Genomic DNA, 21,407 nt, shown 5'->3' with positions numbered 1-21,407 from the left:
TCTAATGTTTAGTTAGTGCAATAGGATGCAGGGTCAGAGAGGCCTGGAGGACAGGGACTCTGGTCTTACAAGTTCTTGCTAATTTCTCTCCTTTTTGCTCCTCGTGAAAGGACCCACTGCAATTTCCTCTTTCTGAGATTCCTGACATGAGACACCACCCAATTAGATACAATTATTTGGTTCTCTCCCTGCACAGATAAGCAGACAAATCTTCCAAACAACTCCAAAATTTTGCATTCTCTCTGATCTTGAGTTGTGGATTATGGGGTCTCACTAACCAGGATCTCTGTAGATCCCGATTGTTCTTCTTAACAGGGCTAGTTCAGAGCTCATCCCTCATTAATTTCTAGGGCTTGTCATCATGTCTTTATTTTTGAATGATTAATGGCCCTATTTTTGCTTTTTAAAATCTGATTCCTAGATTCTTTAGTTTTCCTATTTAGTAAAAATATGTATGTTCTCTCATTCTTAGTTAACAAAGAGAAATTGATTATCCACTTTAGGGCAAACCATGCATTTTCTGAGCTAGAATTAGAACAGTAGATGCCATTGCCTTCTTCCTGCAGGCTGCCTGTTAATCTAGTCTTATTTGATTAGAATTTTCAGAGATGGAAGACGGAAATAAAGCTTTATAAATTCTAAGGGCTGGCTTTTCGTTCTCAGCCTTGGGAAGCAAGGGAAATCTTCACTCTCTCAAGCCCCAAAGAGTTTACACTTTTTATCGTATATATTGATTTCAAAATTATTGCATATTGGCCATTATGGAATTTGGCAACCTCATCTATTTATACATTGTTAAATGAGGACTAGGAATTTTTATCATCCCTATTAAAGATTGAGGAGAAACTGCGTTTTATCTCTAATCAGTCCTTTATATCACAATAATGACATGTCCACTAATAATTCAGTGTAGTATAAGAACATCTTTTTATGGTTACTTTCTGCTTCTTAAAGTTTTCTCAAAGTTTAGATAGAATTTCAATGTTATACTGAACCTGCAACATTTTTGCCTTAATTTAGGTTTTCACGTAGTGACCTTTTTTTTTTTTTTAAACAAAGGTGTCTTTTTCCAAGAACAGGTTTTTTTTTAATCTGTTGATCATAAGAAAATATTTTTTGTGTGTCTGATGTTTTTCTTCTTATGCACATCCTTTCCTAAATATTTTATTATTTCATTACTCTTCAGAGCCCCCACTATTTTATTGAAGCCTTATTGGAGCTTTCGACAGTTTGGTGTAATATTTAATTTCCTGCCATCAACTACACTGTGTGTGCACTACCAGAAATGTGTAGCTTAAGATATGCATTTTAAATTTGCAAATTCACTTTTTAAAAGGCTTCAGGCATTTTGAGGATTACGGACATTTAAAAACATGAATGTCTGAATTGATATTCTTCATTTATCCAGTGACCTAGAAAAGGGAACGGTAAATTAAACTTTTTGAGCACCTCCCATATTGCAGATACTATTCTAAGAAATGTACATGTATGCATACACACATATTTTGGATTGAATAAGTAAATTTCTTCCTAATCTTCACAACAGCCCTACAAACAAATATGCTTTCTTCATTTTACAGATGAGAAAACATATTTATAGGAGTTGATTTCTAAACTTGATGCCGCTGGCAATACATTAAATAATGTAGAGAATTGGAACTAAATTGGTCATTTATCCCACTCTTCCTTCAACATACATATATTGTGCTGCCAGAAGATAGGGATGTAAAAAAATCTCTGTATTTAAGGAGCTCATAATTTAGAGGGGAAGACATGTGATGAGTGTTTCCTCTTGCAGAGGCAGGAACAAGTGCAACTTCAGATGGGCTGATGTGAGAAGAGTTACTGAAGACTTCACTATGGATGCAAGAGTGGATATTGGTCTTATAGAAGCCGGAGTTTGTCAAATAGAGAAAATATCTAATGAATGAATTCCAGAAAGAAGGACTGGCAGACACTTGGAGGCTTAGAAAACTAGAGTTATTTGGGAAACAAAAGATGTAGCTGGCGTATAGGGTGTCTGTAGGAGATTGGAGAAGATAAAGAATGTTTATTAACACTTCAAGGCAATATAATATGGAAGTTAGAAAAATGGTTGTGGAAGGTGACTTCATGGTTTCTTATTTAGGTTACTAAGTGTTCGATACCGTTAACTAAGGAGGAGATTAGGATGAGGAGACATAGATGCTGTTGGGGGTGCTGGTAGCTGTGCAGGCTGCTGTCTGTCCTTTGTCTTTTATTAGAACAAATCTAAACCAAACTTAACACATTGAAACTTTGATTGAAAAATTCTCAAAAACCTGTAGAGTGGGAAATTATACATTTTAGCCAGTCATATCATTGTTTAAAAACCCTTGTTGGACAGAAAGTTCCTCTAGCTACCATATCTGGTTTCCTTAACCTTGAAAGAAATGGGAAACCTCTGGCCACCATAGCAATGTTTTCCAGGGTGAACTTCAAGTGCTTTGAAGTTCCATGTCAGTGCTTTTTTGCTTCCAGCACCTCCTCCTAATTCCACTCCCCCCCAAAAAAATATTAGTATTCTCTGTGTGAGATCTGGTTACTCATATGGCCAGAGGCACTGCCACCATGGTGATTTAGATTGTCACTTTCTGAACTGGTACTATAAATTCCCTATTTAATTGCTCATCTTACTGCACTCTCCACCCACCACAAACTCAATTCTCTATGCTCTTAGGTCAGCTTATTCTCACTTTAGTTATGATGGCAAGATTGGAGTATAGGTCTGGGGAACAGCATCAAGGAGGCTTCTCAGCTATTTTTATGATTGTAGGCCTTAGGCTACTAAGTGGCCCAGGAAAAAAAGGTTACCATGTGGTCCCCCAACATGAGAGCTAGGATACCATCTCCCATAAAAGGGTTGGGAGCAAAAGCCAGAACTAGTAATAAACTATTTGCCTGGATTTCTTTGAAAGATCTTGTGTCAAAACGTTATCTGTGGTGAAATTGGGTGCTCAACCATCACTCAATCATTCTGCATAGGAGAAACTTTTGAGGAAACAAACAATTTTGTAAGATAAAAGAGTACTTTCATTTTCAGTCTTAAGAAAAGAAGTCTTTGGGAATTTAGTGACTTCATATCTCTAAATCACAAGTGTTTAACCCTGTAGCGTTCCAGCTACCTTTTAGAAGTTGATTGAACTGTGTACTCTCCAAGAAAAAGGCTCTTGCACAACTTTTCCTACATTTCAAACATACATGACATTCTGAAATACATCCATTGATTTGCTGAGGTCCATGAACCACAGGATAAATGTATCTACCATAAAGTTTTTCACCCAGAAAAATGATGCTTTACTGCTTTAAGGTCATGAAATGATATATTTAATCTAAAAAGTAAGGAATTAGATTACACAGAAGAGAAACCAAGTTTCAAGCTGTGTAACATTTGAAATTGCAAAAGGCACATTTTATTTAAGGCCGAACTGGAAGATTGTTAAGCCTCACCTAGGCTGAAGTTCTCAGAGAAGAATTTACATGATTTTAAACAAAGTTGGTGAGTTCTTTTAAAACTTAAGTGAACACACCTTATCCCTAAAAAAAATACACAGAATAAATGAGCAATAAAATGCTAATGCTGTATTATAATTTCTTTCCTGTGGTCATGGCAGGCTAGGAAGGCAACAGCAATACTGGGGCTACTTGTTGATAATTCAGAAGTGTCCTGGTCCTCTTCAGTAAACATCACAGGAGCCAGAGTCATACTTTATAATGAGACATTTTCCCACCAGTCTAGTCTACAGTAGCACACTTTGTTCATTGAGATCCTGTGGTCATGGAATGAAGACTTCTCTCACCTCATCGGCACTGTTCTTTGAGAATTCAATATACATGTATGAGCAGGATTCTTCCCCTTCAGGAGCTGCCAGACACCACTGTGATTCACAGTTTCTTTTTGTTATACCCAAAGCTCTATCATGTGTCTTGGTTTACAATTTTATTTCCACATACGTGATAATACTATTACTAACAATTGGGACTTTGATGGGGTACAGTAAATAACACCACTCCTCTCTGCACTTCTTAATCAACTGAGAAATAAGAGTCAGCCAATGGAGGGTAAAATATCACCTTTATTAAAAACAAAGCAGGAATTTGAGCAATTAATTGGACTTCCTGACACAGAAGCACAGAGGTAGACTTATTTCCCTGTATCTGGCAGCTACAACCACACATTGCCTCCCTAAACTGGGGCAGAGCCTGCCCTTAAAAAGTCCACTCACTCCCAAGGGGAAGGTTTGGCAGGAAGCCTGGGGAGGAAAGGAATGGACACATGAGCTCAGTTTCTCCTTCTAAGATCACGAAGCAGGGAACTGCTCCACCGCACATGAGATGGTGGAAATGAAGACGGAAAGGGTCCAGAGTGTGTCACTACTACAGTTCCATTCACGTGCAAGGAAGCATCAGGAATGTGGAAGAAGTTATTCCCCACCTACCCTACCCCTAGCCATACCTAGCCTGGTGGTCTCTTGCCCCATTAAGTCTGTGGTTATCCAGGGCTTTGGTAGACCAAGACAGTCCTACTTCCACCTTCGTGTGGCTGCTCCTCCAGTACTTGGAACTTTTCAGCAGTTCTGTTTTACTGGCAGACAGTTCCAAATAAGATCAGAACAGTAAGTAATTAAATCCAGTCTGAAGGGTCTCCAGCTAAAAATGCATCCCCTATTCCTTTCTCCTTACCAAACCGTTCAACTACATTGTCCCACGTAACATAAGTTCTTCAATGCGATTAAATCACGTCATTAAATTACAGTAATAAATTTGAGGTTTGACTGTGATGGTGGGTGTAAACTATTTTATTGTCAAGTTAAAGAGGTTACAGACCCTTCGGTCTTTAAATAAGAAATCAAGAAGTCATGGGTGGTTATTTATTATTCTCTGTTCTCTTGGCAAAAGAAAATCCCATGATCCTCTTCTGGTTTAACAAATAATCTCACAAGTATATAGACAAGTTTTCTGTTCCAGAAAACAGAGAGGTATCCATTTATATATTACCATGGCCACAATTAAGAACACCAATAAAGATTACATATTAGAGGTTTGACATAAGCTTTACAGCGTTTAGCAACAATTTCTGACGTACACCCTTAGTAGAATCTTTGTCAGAAACCATATTTGAAGGACATGTTTTATGTTACAGAATAATGGGAGCTTATCTGAAGCCAAAGGAGAATGAATGTCTTCTTATTTTCTTACTGGTATTTCTTCAGCTAACAGTTATGATTTTCAAGTCAAGGTGTTAGAATTCAGTTAGTTACCACAGACAAAATTAAAAATCCTAAGAAAATCAAAACCTACACTATTAAAAAGTGAGGACAGAATAAGATTCCTAACAAATGGAATATGTGAAATGTAAAGTTTTACACTTATTCTAAAAAACGCAGCACGCATATAACTTAGTGATATTATTTAACGCAACATTCATCATCTAAGGTACAGATGACGAAGAACAAGGTCAATCAGACAAAACTTCTCTTCCAGAGTGGCCCACCAGGTCGGACCATCCTCTGTGGACCAGTTCTGCAAACACCATGAGAGTTTCTCTGTTATTTGCCACAGCGATTCAGTGACAAACATCATTACCAGCCAAGCAACAGAATGAGGTAAGTTGTGATTTTCAGGGTATTGTCCCATTTATCTATACAAATGTTCGATTGGTTAACCCCTAACGGTACTTAACAAAGCACTAGAGGTCAAGTATCACAGAATATTCTTTCTGGCACAATGAACCACAAATAAGCATTTATACTCCTTTCGAATATGCTGCTGTCTTAGTGATTCCTTAGGTTGAACTTTAGTTTCTTCTTGGCCAAGTCCCAGGTGTCTGAAGCGTTGCTCACTTACTTCTTTTGCCCAGTCTCTGCCCTCAGCTTCAACAAGTCCACTGGGTCCAGGATTCTGAGCCACATCTTGGGTTAAGCAGTGTTCTCCGCCCTTCCCTTTTCTTTCTGGGCCCCCAAGAGGAGAAATTCTAGGGGATATTCCAAAGCAACGATTATGGGAATGGCCTACTGCCTGGACCTGTCAGGAACCACCAAGAGGAATCCAGAGCTGAAAGGGGTGGCAATAATGGCATAGGTATCTTTTGAAATTAAGATAGACAACATGAGAGACTTAAAGACATGGAGAATAGAGGGGATTCAGCTGGAATTATCTCAGTGGTAGACACCCATCACCAGAGATGAGAAAGGGAAAGGAAGAAGAAAAGGGTGAGAAATGGAAATAAGTGGGCAAATGGGAAGGACAAATGGGGGAAGGGATGGTGAGTGTGCATGAAAGGGAGTAGGAAAGGAAAGAATGAAGAATAGTGGTAGACAGAACTGAAAATTGAGAAGGAACATACTGTGCATAAGCAGCTAAAAGTGGAAGGGATCTGATATACCCTAACTCCAAAACAAGATGAAAAATACAAAAGAGATTTAACATGAACATTATGACTTAAAAGTTACAAGAATGAGAAAAGAGCATGAAAATTTTCAATGCTTGTTCACTGAAGATGGACAAGATTTAGTCCTAGAAGTAAATGGACAGATTGAAGTTCTCTGAAGGTCTATTCAGAAAGCTTGAATTTGTGCCCTGCTCATAACTTTCCCTTTATCATACGGATGGTTGGATCTTTCTCATCCAGTGACGTATAGCCCTCAATCCCAACCCCTGGAGGAACAGTATCTCATATTAGGAAGCATTCAAGAGCTCACAACCAGGCCCTGCTTTCCATCTCCAGCATGCACAGCAAGGGTGGTTAATGCAGCAGCAGCAGCAGCAGCAGCAGCAACCACTGGGAGAGTGAGTCTGGAAAGAGGTAGGATGGTTGGGAGGAGCTAAGCATGGTTGTTTCAAGTTGAGCAAATCTCTCTCTCCTAAGCGACAATCCTGAGGGTTAGCATGTTTTTATTTTTCGCTAAAAATTCAGCTATTCAATGTTTTCAACAGGTACTAGACTTGAGCTTTTATTTTCTAGAAACACGCATCTCCACATGTCTCCCAAGTGCTTCAACAATACCATCTTCTATAAGCTAACGACCACGATGCCCTCCCCTCAAATACTCCACTCATCTGTTTGGTGTGGATTCCAAACCCAGTTATCTTGTTTTTTTCACCACTGAATATATTTTGTTTAAGGCTAATCCTTCCATTTAGAGGGTCCTGAAGCAAATACTTTACTTCATTTGACACCTAATCAAACTAGAATACAGTATGATCACTACTTACTTAATTTGTGACATTATGATTCCATCTATACAGCTTATGGTGATCCTGGCCTTTTCTTTGCCCCACAACATCACCAATTACCTAATGTTTATTAAATTTCCCAAACATTTACCACCCCTTACCCTCTTTGTGCTGATATACCTTCATGTCTGTGCCCTTGTGAATTCTTTGCATTACCCCACAGCTGTCTCTCTTGTGCCTTCCTCCTCAAGCAGGTCCAAGCCAGCAGACCTAAGGAATGGCAGCACAGTGACAGAGTTTGTCCTCGTGGGCTTTGAGCAGAGCTCCCCTTCCACACGGGCTTTGCTCTTTGCCCTCTTCCTAGCCCTCTATAGCCTCGCCATGGCCATGAATGGCCTCATCATCTTCATCACCTGGACAGACCCCAGGCTCAGCAGCCCCATGTACTTCTTCCTTGGCCACCTGTCCTTCCTGGATGTCTGCTTCATCACCACCACCATCCCACAGATGCTGATCCACCTGGTGGTCAAGAACCACAGCGTCTCCTTTGTCGCTTGCATGACCCAGATGTACCTGGTCTTCTTTGTGGGTGTGGCTGAGTGCATCCTCTTGGCTTTCATGGCCTATGACCGTTATGTTGCAATCTGCCACCCACTTAACTATGCCCAAATCATGAGCCGGCAGGTCTGTGTGAGGCTGGTCAGTACTGCCTGGTTCTTCGGGTTGATCAATGGCCTCTTTCTTGAGTATATGTCTTTCCGGAATCCCTTCTGCAGAGACCACCACATAGAAAACTTCTTCTGTGAGGCCCCCGTAGTGATTGCTCTCTCCTGTGGAGACCCCAGGTTCAGTCTGAAAATGATCTTTGCCGATGCCATCCGTGGTGCTGCTCAGCCCCATGGTGCTCATCGTCATCTCCTATGCTCGCATCCTGACCTCCATCCTGGGCAGAGCCTCCTCCTCTGGTCGGGGGAAGACCTTCTCTACTTGTGCCTCCCATCTGACTGTGGTCACCTGTCTCTACACTTCGGCCATGTTCTCTTACATGAACCCCCGTAGCACCCATGGTCCTGACAAAGACAAGCCTTTCTCTCTCCTCTACACCATCATCACCCCCATGTGCAACCCCATCATCTACAGTTTTCGAAACAAAGAAATGAAGGGGGCTATGGTGAGGGCCCTTGGGAGGAGCAGCCTGGCCCAGGCACGGTCTGTCTAGTGGGAAGACCCCTGGAGGGGAGGCTCCCTCCTCCAGCCCTGACAGGTGGGTAACTCTCCATGCTCAAAGGCTCCAGGGAAGAGCATCCTAGCTTCCTTGGTACTAGCATCCGACCCGGAAGAGCCTCCTGATGTCTAATGCTCATCTGTCTAGGTGACGTTAAACACCATTTTCTCGGAAGTTATTCGGGAGAACTTGTGACTTTTCTGAGTCATTTTCTTCTAAATTCTCACAACAGAAATGCATAAGCACATAACTGCACTAAAATCCATTTCATTTTCTTTGTACAGCAAGTTTACATGCTCTTCCCAGCAGGAGTTCTGCATGCACATTTAGGAATAAACAGTTTTCTCTTTCAGTGTACTGTTTGTATTTGTTTTTCTTTCTCACACTCCACTCTCACTTCCTGAATCTGCCTTCGTCCACGCTGCTCCTACATGAGAAACAGTAGAGGAAGAAGTAAGAAAAAGGAAATTAGGGAGCAGCGTTGAGATTAAGACAAGTTGGTCAGAGAAAGAAGAAAAACTGAGGATCACCAAGCTGAATATACCTTTTTAGCCTCCACTAGCCCATGAGGGAGAATTTGTGGTGGCATGAAATTACCAACACTGCATTCAATGTTTGTTTAGGTTCCTGTGTGTTGAGGAAGGGCAGGACAAGTGGGAGAGCCCAGGTGTCCACACCTTCTCCCTGAGTCCTCTAACTTCCTTAAGTACATGAGTATTTGATGTTTCCTTCAGATCCAAGTAATAAGTACCTCTATCAAGGTTCTCAGAATACCAGTTTCCTTCCCTGTCACCCATCCCCCTAATTAACTCCCCTCTCCTGACTGCCTTCCTTTTGAGTAATCATCTAACATCTCAGTCCATTCAATCCTATTCCACCTTACCTCCTCATCTTAAATGGAGGCATTTCATTCCCTGCAGTTTTAAGGAACGCCCCCTCCACACTACTTCCACTGTTTCTGAAGACTTTCTCTTGGTAATCCTGACCTCTCTACCTCCATGTAGCTTCTCTCCTTAGTCAAACTCAGCATCCCTTGAGAGGGCGTTATGTTCTCAGCTGATGCTCTTTCTTTGAAAATTGCATCCTTCTGGAGTTCTCTGGTGGCCTGATGGTAATGATCTGGTATTTTCACTGCTGTGGCATGAGTCATTCCCTGGCCCAGGAACTTATGCATGCCATGGGTGCAGCAAAAAAAAACAAAAAGAGAGAGAGAAAGAGAGAAAGCAAACTGCATCTTTCTTAGGTCTCTTTCATAACAGATGGGAAACAAAAGGGGCTAAGCCTGTGCTTCGTTTTCTGGTGCTACTTCCATAAGATGAATGCACCTCCCTTAGGATGCCCTCAAATAGATATACTACCCTTTTCACATCCTCCATAGCACATACTACCCTGCAGGGACTTAAAGCAGTGGCAAAGCTCTACTCTTGAGTCCCAATTGGGGAAATTCTGGATATCAGAGGACATGTAAGAAGCACTTCTCAGCACAGAGGAAGAAATGAGACACCACTGTAATCAAGAAGAAACAATAAGCAGAGAATCTAAACGGTCATTATCAAAGAAAAATTGCACCATGGCAAAGTTAAGCAGGCAAAACAAACAACTTTAATACGATTGCCATAGGAAGAGATTGAATTCAACTCTGGTGAAAGCAGTAGCTAGAGAGTTTTTAAGAGCTTTAATAGCGGGATCTTAGGCCACCTGTCCCTGGTAATTGATCTTACCCAAAGGAAAAGTAACTTACCTGCTGCAATTTACATTTTGGAGCAAGACACCCACTAAAGTTAGGCTCCTACTTGCCCACAAAGACTAGGGAACAGGGAAGCTATCTTCCTTGAGGATTACACTTCAGTGGGATGGCACCCAGGTCCTTGAGTCTTAAAACTAGCAAGAGGCTTTTACAGAGATTTCTATACACTTCCAAGGGGCAGAAAAAGAATTTACAATTGCCAAGTTTCTGAAGTAAATGCTCTCAGAAGGGAAAAAAAAGAGCTCAGGGACAATAGTCAAGGAAAAACTTGGACGATCCCTTGTGGCACAGTGTGTTAAGGATCTGGCGTTGTCACTGCTGCGGCTTGAGTCACTGATGTAGCACGGGTTCAATCCCTGGCCTAGGAACTTCCACATGTCCTGGGTAGGGACATTAAAAGAAGAAGAAGAGGAAGAACAAGAACTTGGAGAAAAAGAACTAGAAGAGGTAGGGGGAGATGGGAGGAGGAGGAGAAGAAAATTGTCTGAAGTGTAGCAGAGGGGAAAGGGCAATGTTAAAAACATCCCTGGTCTCTATGGAAAAAAATGAAGTACTTATTTTTTCCGCAGGACATCAGCTTCTTCTTCAAGCCTTTTAAAGGTAAAAAAGAAGGATGGGGGGAGAAGGAAAAAAGGGAAAGGAGAGGAAAGAATGCTTTTCAGATTCTTCTGAGAAATAATTTAGCATTTCCCCAGCACTGTTGTACGCTGACATTCTAAACAAGACACTTTCCAGCTTTCAAATCTAACAAGGCAGATTAGAATCAATAATGGTAATACAAAGGGCAAACATATTATAACATGCCTATACAAAGTACTAGAGAGGACTATAACAGTGCTCGCATTCATTAAATGTTTCGGTTGCTTCATTCAAACTTCACAAAGCCCTTTAAGCACACGGACTGCCTTCATTTTGAGATGCAAACCGAAGAGGCTCAAAGAGGTTAAGGAAATTGCTCAAAATCATTCCGCATCAAAGGGCATAGATGCAACGCTAACCTGGGCAGTTGTTCCCAGCCTGCACTCCTTAAAAGGTATTCAACTACTTTCCCGAAAAATGGGGCAGGCTTTATGCTGAGGAGGTGATAATAGGACTAAGCGTTAAAGAATCAATGAATTAGGATTTAAAAGGGGAGGGGATGTAGTGTCAGTGAGGACTAGTAATTGCAGGCAAGAGACACTGCCTAATTCATCATGTAAACGGTGCGTTCAGCGTGGATGGCGAGGGCGAGTATGGCCAGGCATGCTGGAAAATCAGGCTGAGTGACCTAGAACGGTCTTCTAGAGGCCAAACACTTCTCACTCAAGGTGCTGGGCGCCCAGGAGCCCTAGAGGCTAGGCGAGAACCGACGCAAGAGAGTGGAGAGAGAGAGATTACCACAGCCTGGCCCAGGGGCCGAAAAGGGGGAAAGGGACCCAGGAATTCTACCCAGGATCCTGGCTCGGCCTTGACCCGCCCTAGCGCCAGGTTCCCCAGCCCAGGTCGGGTTGCAGCACTTTCCCCAGGAGGCCGCCGGGCCACTACTGTATTACAGCAGCTAGAGGAGGTGGGCTTGATCCGCCCTAAGAACCTGTGGCCAATCAGCAGTACCCAGGCTGTCCCGTATCGCAGCTATGGCAACCAGTGAGTGCCTGCTCCTTGGCCGCCCCGCCCAGCCCTAGCGCTCCAACCAAATCTCTCTAGCAGCGGCAATCTATTCTGGGAGACTCCTACTAAACAGCCCAGCTCCACTGGTGGAGATCCTCCAGATTGGGATTCTCTCCCAGCCAAATGCTGTTGTTGAAAAGCAGAGCCCCTTTAGCCGAGGGTAGAAAGTAATCGAGGCGGAGCAAGGCCGGAGGGAGGCCTGAGCAGAGCTCCTTAGGCTTCATTCGGAGTCACCCTAGCTTCCAACCTTGTCCAAAGATCTGTAGGATAGCCCACCTTTCAGCGAATTGCATAATCGTTGGGTTCCTCGTCCCTCTTTTGGACAGCAGCAGGGTTCACTGATCGTCCTTGACGCCCCCATTCGTCGGCTTCGGGAAACCGTCCTTGATCCTTTGGCCCTTCTGGGTTCACTGGACTTAATTCGTTAAGTTCCCTTCATAACCTGTCCGTTTTCCCAACACTGTACTGTTACTTACTTTTCTGTCTTCCGCATTAGTCTGCGATTCCTTTGTGAGTCCTTAGCACAGTGCCTGACTATAGGTGGTGCTGTGGTACTGTTTCCTCAATGAAATCTCTAGCAGAATCCTGATATATTCACCCAGTATAAGCAAAGCTGTTCTGATAGGAATGGAAAGTGAGTATCCAAAGCCCTGGACCTCCAAGGAAGCCTCTGAGGCACCATAATTAGTGACTTCAGCTGAAGCACTCAGTTTAATATATATAGTTTACCCACAGAGGTGAAAATTAAACATATCTAGGGCCTCTAGGAACACCATTAAAATCTCACCTTTTTGGACTTCCAATCTGGTTACATATGTTTGTTTTCATTTTCCAATCTAAAGACCTAAATAGCCATTTGCCTCTTCAGATCAGTTCCTCACTCCACCTAGCTCTTGGATGTGGAAGCTAACCTGTATGGACCACATCAACAGATTCCCTTATCTCTGGCTTTCTATTGGATTCTGCCAATGAGTAGCATAGGCAGAAGATCAGGGGGAAGTAGAAGTGTGAGTTTGAGGTGTTTAACCTCTGACTCCTTCCCTGTGATGGTTTGCGGACTCACTTGAGTCCCCTTGCTAAGATCTCACTCCTGTCATATGACATCTCTCTATCTAGTTCTCTAAGTTTGAACCATCATCTCCCACTACCTCTTCAGAATTAGCTCCTCTAATGCTAGATTCTGGATACTGTACCCCCACCTTGAGATTTCCCTACACCCCACCTACCACTTTGTATACAATCCTTTATTAAACTCCTCAGACTATTGTAATTTGATTATGCCATCTATCTCCTTGGGATATCCTGGTACAATCTCTTATGCTGAGGTAGTGTAAACAGTTATCTCAAATGTAAAAATTAGGAAGGCTATATGATATAGCAGAAAGCTTGGTCTTTGAAGTTAGGGAAAACTGAGTGTCATGTCATCCAGTCATTTGGCAGATGTTCAACAGTCCTATTAATTGTGGTAGAGATTTTAGAGAGTGTCTGCTATGGCATGCAGCCCATTCTCCAAAAACCCTCTTCTCCCACAGGGGTGAGCCCTGGCCACTAATTTAGTAAGTGCCATGAGACAGCACTCTCCCAGAATCACCATAATCAGTGCAGTCAAGCTGTATCAATTAAGTCCTCATTCTTGGGAATTTGGAAGTGGTATGCAGTAAGAATAATCATTTCTGGCCTGGAACAAGCAGACACTCAGCTGTGGAGCAACTGTCTTCTGCCATGTACTTGAAGAAACAGAGAAAGTTGGCAGGGAGAATAGGTTGAAGTCATAGGAGAGAAGGAAGCAGAGATAAGATACCATGTCTTCAGAGGAAGAGCCTAAGATAATGACTGCCCAGGTTTGGTCAGCTTTGGAGGCCCACCTGCATTCTTGCTCTTGGGTTTTGTGAAATAGCCTTGTATCCTTATGATAAACTACTTTTTTTTCCCCCTCGAAACTATTATAGATGGGTTTCTATTTCTTGAAACCAAAAAAGTCTTCACTAAGACAATATCTATCTCAATGTGGTTATAAGGACGAAATGAGGCAAAGTATTTCTTTCTTTCTTTTTTTCTTTATTGGCCACCCTGCAGTATATGGAGTTCCCAGGCCAGGGATCAAATCGAAGCTGGAGTTACAACCTATGCCACAGCTGTGGCAATGCCAGCCCCTTAACCCACTGTGCCAAGCCGGGGGTGGAACTCGTGTCCTTGATACTGCAGAGACACCATCGATCCTGTTACATCACAGTGGGAACTTCAAGGCAAAGTATTTCAAACATCTAAATCAGCATCTCCAAAAGTGTTACTTCCTCCTTTCTAACTGTAAATACTATACCCATGTGCTCTGAGCATCAGATTTATATTTTTACACTGTTGGTGGCAATGGAGATTTGTACAACCACTATTGAAAATAGTATGGAATTTCCTAAAAAAAAAAAAAAACTTAAAATAGAAATACCATATGATCCAGAAATCCCACTCCTGGACATCTATCCAGAGGAAACCATAATTCGAAAAGATACATGCACTCAGTGTTCATAGCAGCACTATTTACATTAGCCAAGACATGAAAGCAACCTAAATGTCCATTGACAGAGGAGTGGATCAAGATGTGGTACATATACACAATGGAATATTAGCCACAAAAACAAATGAAATTTTGTCATTTATAGCAATATGGATGGACCTAGAGAATACTATGCTTAATGAAATAAGTCAGACAAAGATGAATACTGTATTGTATCATTTATCTGTGGAATATAAAAGTAATACAAATGAATGTATATGGAAAACAGAAACAGACTCAGAGATATAGAAAACAAATGTGGTTATCAAAGGGAAATGGAAGGAGAGACAAATTCGGGGTATGGACTTGCAGATACCAACTACTGTATATAAACTAGATAAACAACAAGGATATATTGTATAGCACAGGAAATTATACCCATTATCTTGTAATAACCTATAATAGAATATTGTCTGCATAAATACTGAATCACTCTTCTGTACACCTGAAATTAACACAATATTGCAAATCAACTATACTTCAAATTTTTTAAAAGTCTACAAATAACAAATATTGGTGATGATGTGGAGAAAAGGTAACTCTGGTACACTGTTGGTGGAAATGTAAATTGGTGTGAGTGACCACTGCTGAATATAGAGGTTCCCTCAAAAAAACTAAAAATACAATTACCATATGACCCAGCAATTTCACTTCTGGGCATATATCTGGAAAAAATGAAAATATACATGCACCCTAATATACATGCAGCACTATTTACAGTAGCCAAGATATGGAAGCCACCCAAGCATCCATCAACATCAAATGGACAAAGATGAAATTTCTTTGAGCCATAAATAAGAATGAAATCCTGCCATTTGCAGCAATGTGGATGAACCTAGAGAACAGTATGTTTAGTGAAATATGTCAGAGAAAGACAAATACTGGATGAGATCACATATGTGGAATCCAAAAATAAAGCCAATGTATATAGCAAAACAGAAGCAGACCTAACAGATACAGAAAATGAATTAGTAGGTGCCAGTGGGGAAAGGGAAGTGGGGAGGGGCAAGATAGGAGTATGGGATTAAGAGATATAAACTGCTATGTGTAAAGTAGATAAGCAAGAAGGATAAGTTGTACAGCACAGGAAATTGTAGTCATTACCTTGTAATAACTTTTAATGAGTATATTCAGTAAAAATACTGAATCACTATACTGTATACTAATACAATATTGGAACTCAAATATACTTCAATTAAAAAATAATGAAGTAAAGAAAAAAGGGATATATCTACTTAATAAATAAAAATCCTGGTTCTTTGAAATGAAATAGATAAACTATTAGCTAACCTAAGAGGAAAAAAGAGTGAACACACCAAAGGGAATGATAACTATTGAAACATGGGAAATTTAAAAATCTTTAGTGGTATATTACAAACTTTGAGAAAATTCTAAAGCTTCAGAATATAGGAAAATATTTACATGATGTCAGAAATGCTAGATAAAGGTAGAATCCCTCAATCTAACAAAGGGAATCCAGGAAGACAAATAAAACAACAAAAAAACCTATTGTTCCTATCATACTTTTTAAAGACAAAATCTTGAATATATCACTTAATGAATAAAACAATTATTTCCCCTCTTAGAATTTTAATCACTATTACACTGGATTTATACCCAGTGCAATATGGTAAGAAAAAAAGAAGTTGAAGACATAAAGAGTGAAAAGGAAGAATTAAAACTGTCTTTACTAACAAACAGCATGATTGTGTACATACAAAATTCACACATTTATAGACACAAGATTTATAACTAAGGTGGCACTGCAAAGCAGTTGGGAAAGAAGTTTTTTTAAATTAACGATGCCTAGACAACTAGTTATCTATATAGAAAAAAATTGACATCTGACTCCTACTTGATGTATATCGAATACAAAAACAGTTTCCACTTACTTTATAGGTCTAATTGGGAAATAAAACAATAAACCTGCAGAATATAATATAGGAAGACATTTACATGATGTCAGGGTAGGGTAAATGTTCTTAAATAAGACACACAAAAAGTACCAACGAAAAAGGGGGAAATCTTAAATATGACTATATTAAAATCAAGAACTTCTGTTTACTATTTCCCAAAGAAAGGCACAGACTTTTGTGAATTGTGCATAGTAATCTGTTAGTTGTTATACTTCTCTACCATTTGTTAAATATCAGCTTGGTGCTCAGGCATAAACTCCAGCTAGAACCTTCACAAGAACTTCATAAAATGTGGTAAAGACAAATATTACAATACTTGTAATAAAAAAATAATAATAAGTTGGGAGTTCCTGTGGTGGCTCAGCAGTAATGAGGACATGGGTTTGATCCCTGGCCTTGCTCCATGGGTTAAGGATCCCGGGTTGTTGTGAGCTGTGGGGTAGGTCACAGACCCAGCTTGGATTCCGCCTTGCTGTGGCTATGGCGTAGGCCGTCAGCTATAGCTCTGATTCAAACCCTAGCTAGGAACTTCCATACGCCATGGGTGTGGTCATAAAAATAAAAAATAAAATAACTAAAGGTTCAGGGTTATTCCTATAGAGAGGTCTTTTTGTCACTCACTTCAGAAGCACTTTTCCTCAAGAATGAATCCAAGAGCATGAGGAAAGGTCAGCATATCTTGATTCAAATCTAAATGGAAATAGATATAAGGCTATCTCCATACTACCTGTATTGGAAGCTGATCATTGTCTTCATTTCATGGATCAATTCTAAAATATCAGTCCTTTCCTAAAGATGCTCCTAGAAGAGGCTGACCCTGTTTCTCACTGTGTTCTGTAGGTGACAGTCTCCTGATTTCCAGAAAGGTAAGGTCTTTGTTTGCCTTACCATCTTTCTGGTTTCTCCTTTTATTGTACTAATGTCCTAAGCATAAGCAGTCCTAAAGAAAGGTTTCTTTCAGCACCCATATAGACTGTCCCTTGGCACAGGGTATTGAAGAGGAAGTGAAAATAGACAAAGAGGCTTACATATGGCACCCTATCACATTCTCAGCCCTGTAGTCCCTGACCAAGGTCACTGAAATGCTTCTTCTATAGCTTCACCCTGTACAATTGCTAGCCCCTATGAATAAGGCAAGGGAAAAAATGAGAAATTAGGCTCTGCCAGCAGAGGTGTGCAAAATTAGTCTTATTGACATGGCCCATTCTCCCATGCTGTGCTCCTTATAGGGACTAGGTCTTGTTTAGATTTCCATTCTAACAAACCAATTACTTTTTAAAGAGTATCTGAGACAAGTAGGAAAATTTGAACATGACTAGATATTTGTTCCATTTAGGAACTGTTCTGAATAAACATTTTTCCAAAGAAAACTTACTATCCTATTCATTTCCTGGAATCCCACATTGAACTGGATCTTCCTAAATCCCTTGGGTTGCGGGTGAGGGTGATAGGTTCTAGGTAGATTCTACCTCTGAGGATAGGCATTCTTTGTTCTTTGTTTGGCATAAGGTGGCAAGAAACACAAAAACATCATGACCTTTAGTTCTTCCAAACAGCAATCTTGGGTGGGGAAAAAAGATTCTGCCTGAGAAATCTGAAACGAACCCAAAAATTCCAGGGCCCTTTGCCAATGGACACATCTCCCTCAGGATCCTTAGACTGCTCACTCTTATCTGCTGTAACTCCAGAGACCTGGTCAGATGAAGGCAGACCTCAAAAATGGACTCTTCATCTGTTACAGTAAGTTTCCTATCAGTAACCAGTGAGAAGCAGCCTCTACCTCCCTGATGTTGAGAATCTATTTGACGCCCTGCTGTATGGGTGTGTGTGTGTGTGTGTGTGTGTGTGTGTGTGTGTGTGTGTGTGATTATAAAGTGAGAGAAACACTATGGAGAGTACGTATAGAATCAGGAGCTCATACTCTATAAAGGGGTAGCTGGTTTATAGCAGAACTCACTGCACCTTCACTCTGGGCCTAATATCAACAAGCCAATGTCCTCATCTGCATTTGCCAAAGCCCATAAAGAAGGTCAGTGAACATCCTCACTTCTGTGCTGAAAGCTGACTATGCCTCTGTTGGCATCCATCAGAAATGAACACTTACTGTCTTCTTCAGAAGCCACCTATGTTCAGGTCATTCCACAGCTCAGCACTCAGTGGCCATGGACAAGATGTCCAGATCTTGACCCAGTTAACCCCTTGCTTTTTCTCCCTTTCTAGATGTCTAGTTAGATTTCTGCTTTCACAACAATCTATGGTTAGTTTTTTCTTCTTCAATATCTCCCCTCTCTGTTTCTGTCAGGATCTCTGAGTCTGCCCACCTCCCCTCTGGCATTAGCTAAGGGGCTGATGGCTTGGATGGGAGAGCCAGTCTGGTTTTGAGGTGACCAATCTAAAAGGCAGAAAGAACCCAGAGACCAGTCCAATCCTTCTAAGTCAACTTTGAAGTGAGAGGGTTCCAAACTCCTAGACTGGGAGGTCATTTCTATACATCCAAGGACAGGTGCCATTATGCTCATATGGGCCTCTCAGTTTTTTTCCTATTTGGCTTTTCATCTTTCTGGAAGTTTTTTATCTATCCCTTTTCCTGGCTCTCTGTCTGCCTTTGCCATGTGCTTCATCTCCCATTCTCTCGATCCCCAACTTTAATAATTTTTCTGTCCTCTTTCAGCACAGAGTGGAAAATGTACTGTTCCAGGAGCCAGAAATTTTCTTTTGGTCTTAATACTTTATTGATAAATAGCCTTAATACACAGAGGTTTTGGCTAGTTCCCTGTGCTGTACAGTAGGACCTCATTGCTTATCCATTCTAAATGTCATATTCTTTCACTTTGTTTCCCTATTTGACTTTGTCTTCTGTTTTCTGCCCACCTAGCTTTTTTCTTTTCTTAGCCTCACAATGTGTTTCTCTCCTCCTTTCTCATTGGTGCTTTTCCCTCAGTTCATTTGCCTGCATGAATAGTTTTCTTGCGTATCTGTGCATTTTTCTTTCCTGCTCAGAGAGGTTTGTGAATATATCACAAAATAAAACAAATAACATGAAGATTCAGGTTTGTCCCATTTTCTCTAAGATCTACAAAATAAATAAAATTAAAAGGAGGTAGGGCAAGGAGTCAGAGACAAGACAGGAGTTTGATATACAAAAGAATTTCCTGATCCTGAAGAGTGATTCTTTCAAAGCTGCAGTTTCTCCCCAGGAGTTTCCCATGGCAGTGAAATATTGGTTCAAGATCTTAAAAAATCTCTTCCAGCATATGAAGTACAAAGAAGAAAAGAGAAAAGAATAAAGGAGAAGGTAATGAATGTGTACCAAGCAACTGCTGTTTGTCAGTCACATTGAATATTGTAGTTTCCTTGTCAATTAATCTTTACATTAATCAAGAAAATGCAATTAGTAAGTAGGAAAGCTGAGAAGCAATGGTTTATCTAATTCCACACCCTAAGCTTTTTCCATACACCTGCCATATATATGTATATTTCACATGTGGATGTTAGATCTCAAAAAAATATCTATATCACCCCTAAATACTGTCATTGATCATATAACTCTCTAGTTCTATCCAAAACTTTCATGGGTACTGGTCTCACCTCCCTATCTTTGTGTTCCTGATTTTTTTTTTAATCAGTACAATTCTTCAAGACAACAAAAATGACACTGTAGTGCTCATTAACTGTGGCCGTAAGACTGCTGGAAAGAGCCAATCTACTGCTCAGTTTTGACCTCATCAATTGCAAAGTGCCTCTGTATAATTTCTGAAAAACCTCATCTTTTACTAATAGTCAAACCCTTAATATCCAAGAATTAATCATTCTATATGTGGATTATTTGGTCACCTTTTCATCTTGTTTTCCTTCTACCTTTTAGGGTATTGGAGGGTAGAGGGGTTTGTTTATTTGTTTGTTTTTTGTTTTTTGAGGTGTGGACTTTTTTCTCAAATTTTTTAAACCCCCTTCTAGGGGTGGCTATTGTCAGGAGGAAAAACGTATTCTCAGTATTATTTGATTTTTGCTTTATAGCTTAGATTAAGCCTCTGGAGGGGAGACTCTGAACAACTATCAAGTGAAAAGGATAAGCAGATAGGAGATCCATCTAGAATTAAGAAAGTAGATTGAAAGAAAGATCTAAAATCTACATCTCTCTTGTGAATGTCAGAGAAGTTTCCTTATGACTACATCCTGTGCTTCTGTCTTGTCCATTGTAGCAAAGATCTGTCATGCCAAGCAAGGGCCCTCAGATGTCAGTCAGACCAGAATTAGATGGTCAGGGTCCCTCAACTACAGAAATATGGAGACTTAACAGTCAATCTAAATATAAGAGGACAGAATCTAGAAGAGACAGATTAATGGGGAAAAGCCACATTTACCTTGAAAAAATATCTGATAACATAATTGAAAATATTATTATAATTTGAGAAATTGTTGAATTTGTCTACTACATGATAAAAATTGAACATAAACCTTCATTTTTGCTGAGGCTAGGACAACATAAGTTGCTTTGTAGTAGATGTAGGTTAGACCTAGCCAGGTGTTTGATAACCATGTTCTTTTTAATTCCAATAAAAATCACAAAATCTACTTAGATATTAAGTCCACCAATCCTAAAACCAATCCTCCTGTGAGATAAATATCCTAAAACCAATCCTCCTGTGAGCCTAGTGATTAATTTTCACAGTGAGATTCACATTTATTAACTTCACAAAAAATTGTATGCAATTAGGTTATTTCAGCTTTCCGTTTGTTTGTTTGTTTATGCTGCACATGTGGCATGCAAATTCCTGGTCTAGGGATTGAAACCGCACCAAGCAGCAGCCCAAGCCACAGCAGTGATGCTGCTGGATCTTTAACCCACTAGGCCACCAAGGAACTCCATATTTCAGCTCTTTAAAGAGTTTTCTATTTTTGCCTCTAACTTTCTTTCTCTTAATTTTAACATCCAAGGAGATGAGCTCAGAATATGATTGTCTAAAGTTCCTATGTCTAGAATTATTCAATTTGATGGCTTTGGCTAGTTATATGGTGAGTTTAACCCTTCTAACTCCTTTTTAGTCCTTTGACATGTCTATTTTTAGACACACTTCAATATTCTTTTAGCCAAAGCCATTCCCTCTTCATTTTCTTGATTCTAAC

General features: G+C 40.4%; 1 protein-coding gene and 1 pseudogene across 5 annotated transcripts in view; both read left to right on the top strand.

Annotated features, from left to right (window-relative positions):
* The window catches only part of OR10AD5 (olfactory receptor family 10 subfamily AD member 5), a 125,522-nt gene that overhangs the window by 45,133 nt on the left and 58,982 nt on the right, over positions 1-21,407 (top strand). For 4 of the 5 annotated variants that reach the window (XR_014804148.1, XR_014804149.1, XM_084957305.1 and 1 more), the window contains exon 3: positions 5,503-5,624. The gene's annotated coding sequence lies outside the window, so the exon portion shown is untranslated. Of the gene's footprint in view, positions 1-5,502; positions 5,625-17,898; positions 18,021-21,407 lie in introns of those variants that run through there. The other variant, XR_014804150.1, reaches the window with a different exon arrangement.
* On the top strand, positions 7,114-8,522 carry LOC146403500 (olfactory receptor 10AD1-like; annotated as a pseudogene).

Source organism: Sus scrofa, chromosome 5 (genome assembly GCF_054392235.1).
Source record: "Sus scrofa isolate SSC_HxYL_T2T_F1_AM1 chromosome 5, Sscrofa_HxYL_maternal_Yorkshire_Landrace_v2.0, whole genome shotgun sequence".
NCBI classification, from domain to species: domain Eukaryota; kingdom Metazoa; phylum Chordata; class Mammalia; order Artiodactyla; family Suidae; genus Sus; species Sus scrofa.
The sequence above is the reverse complement of the archived record's forward strand: the minus strand, read 5'-3'. Positions and strand labels throughout refer to the sequence as shown.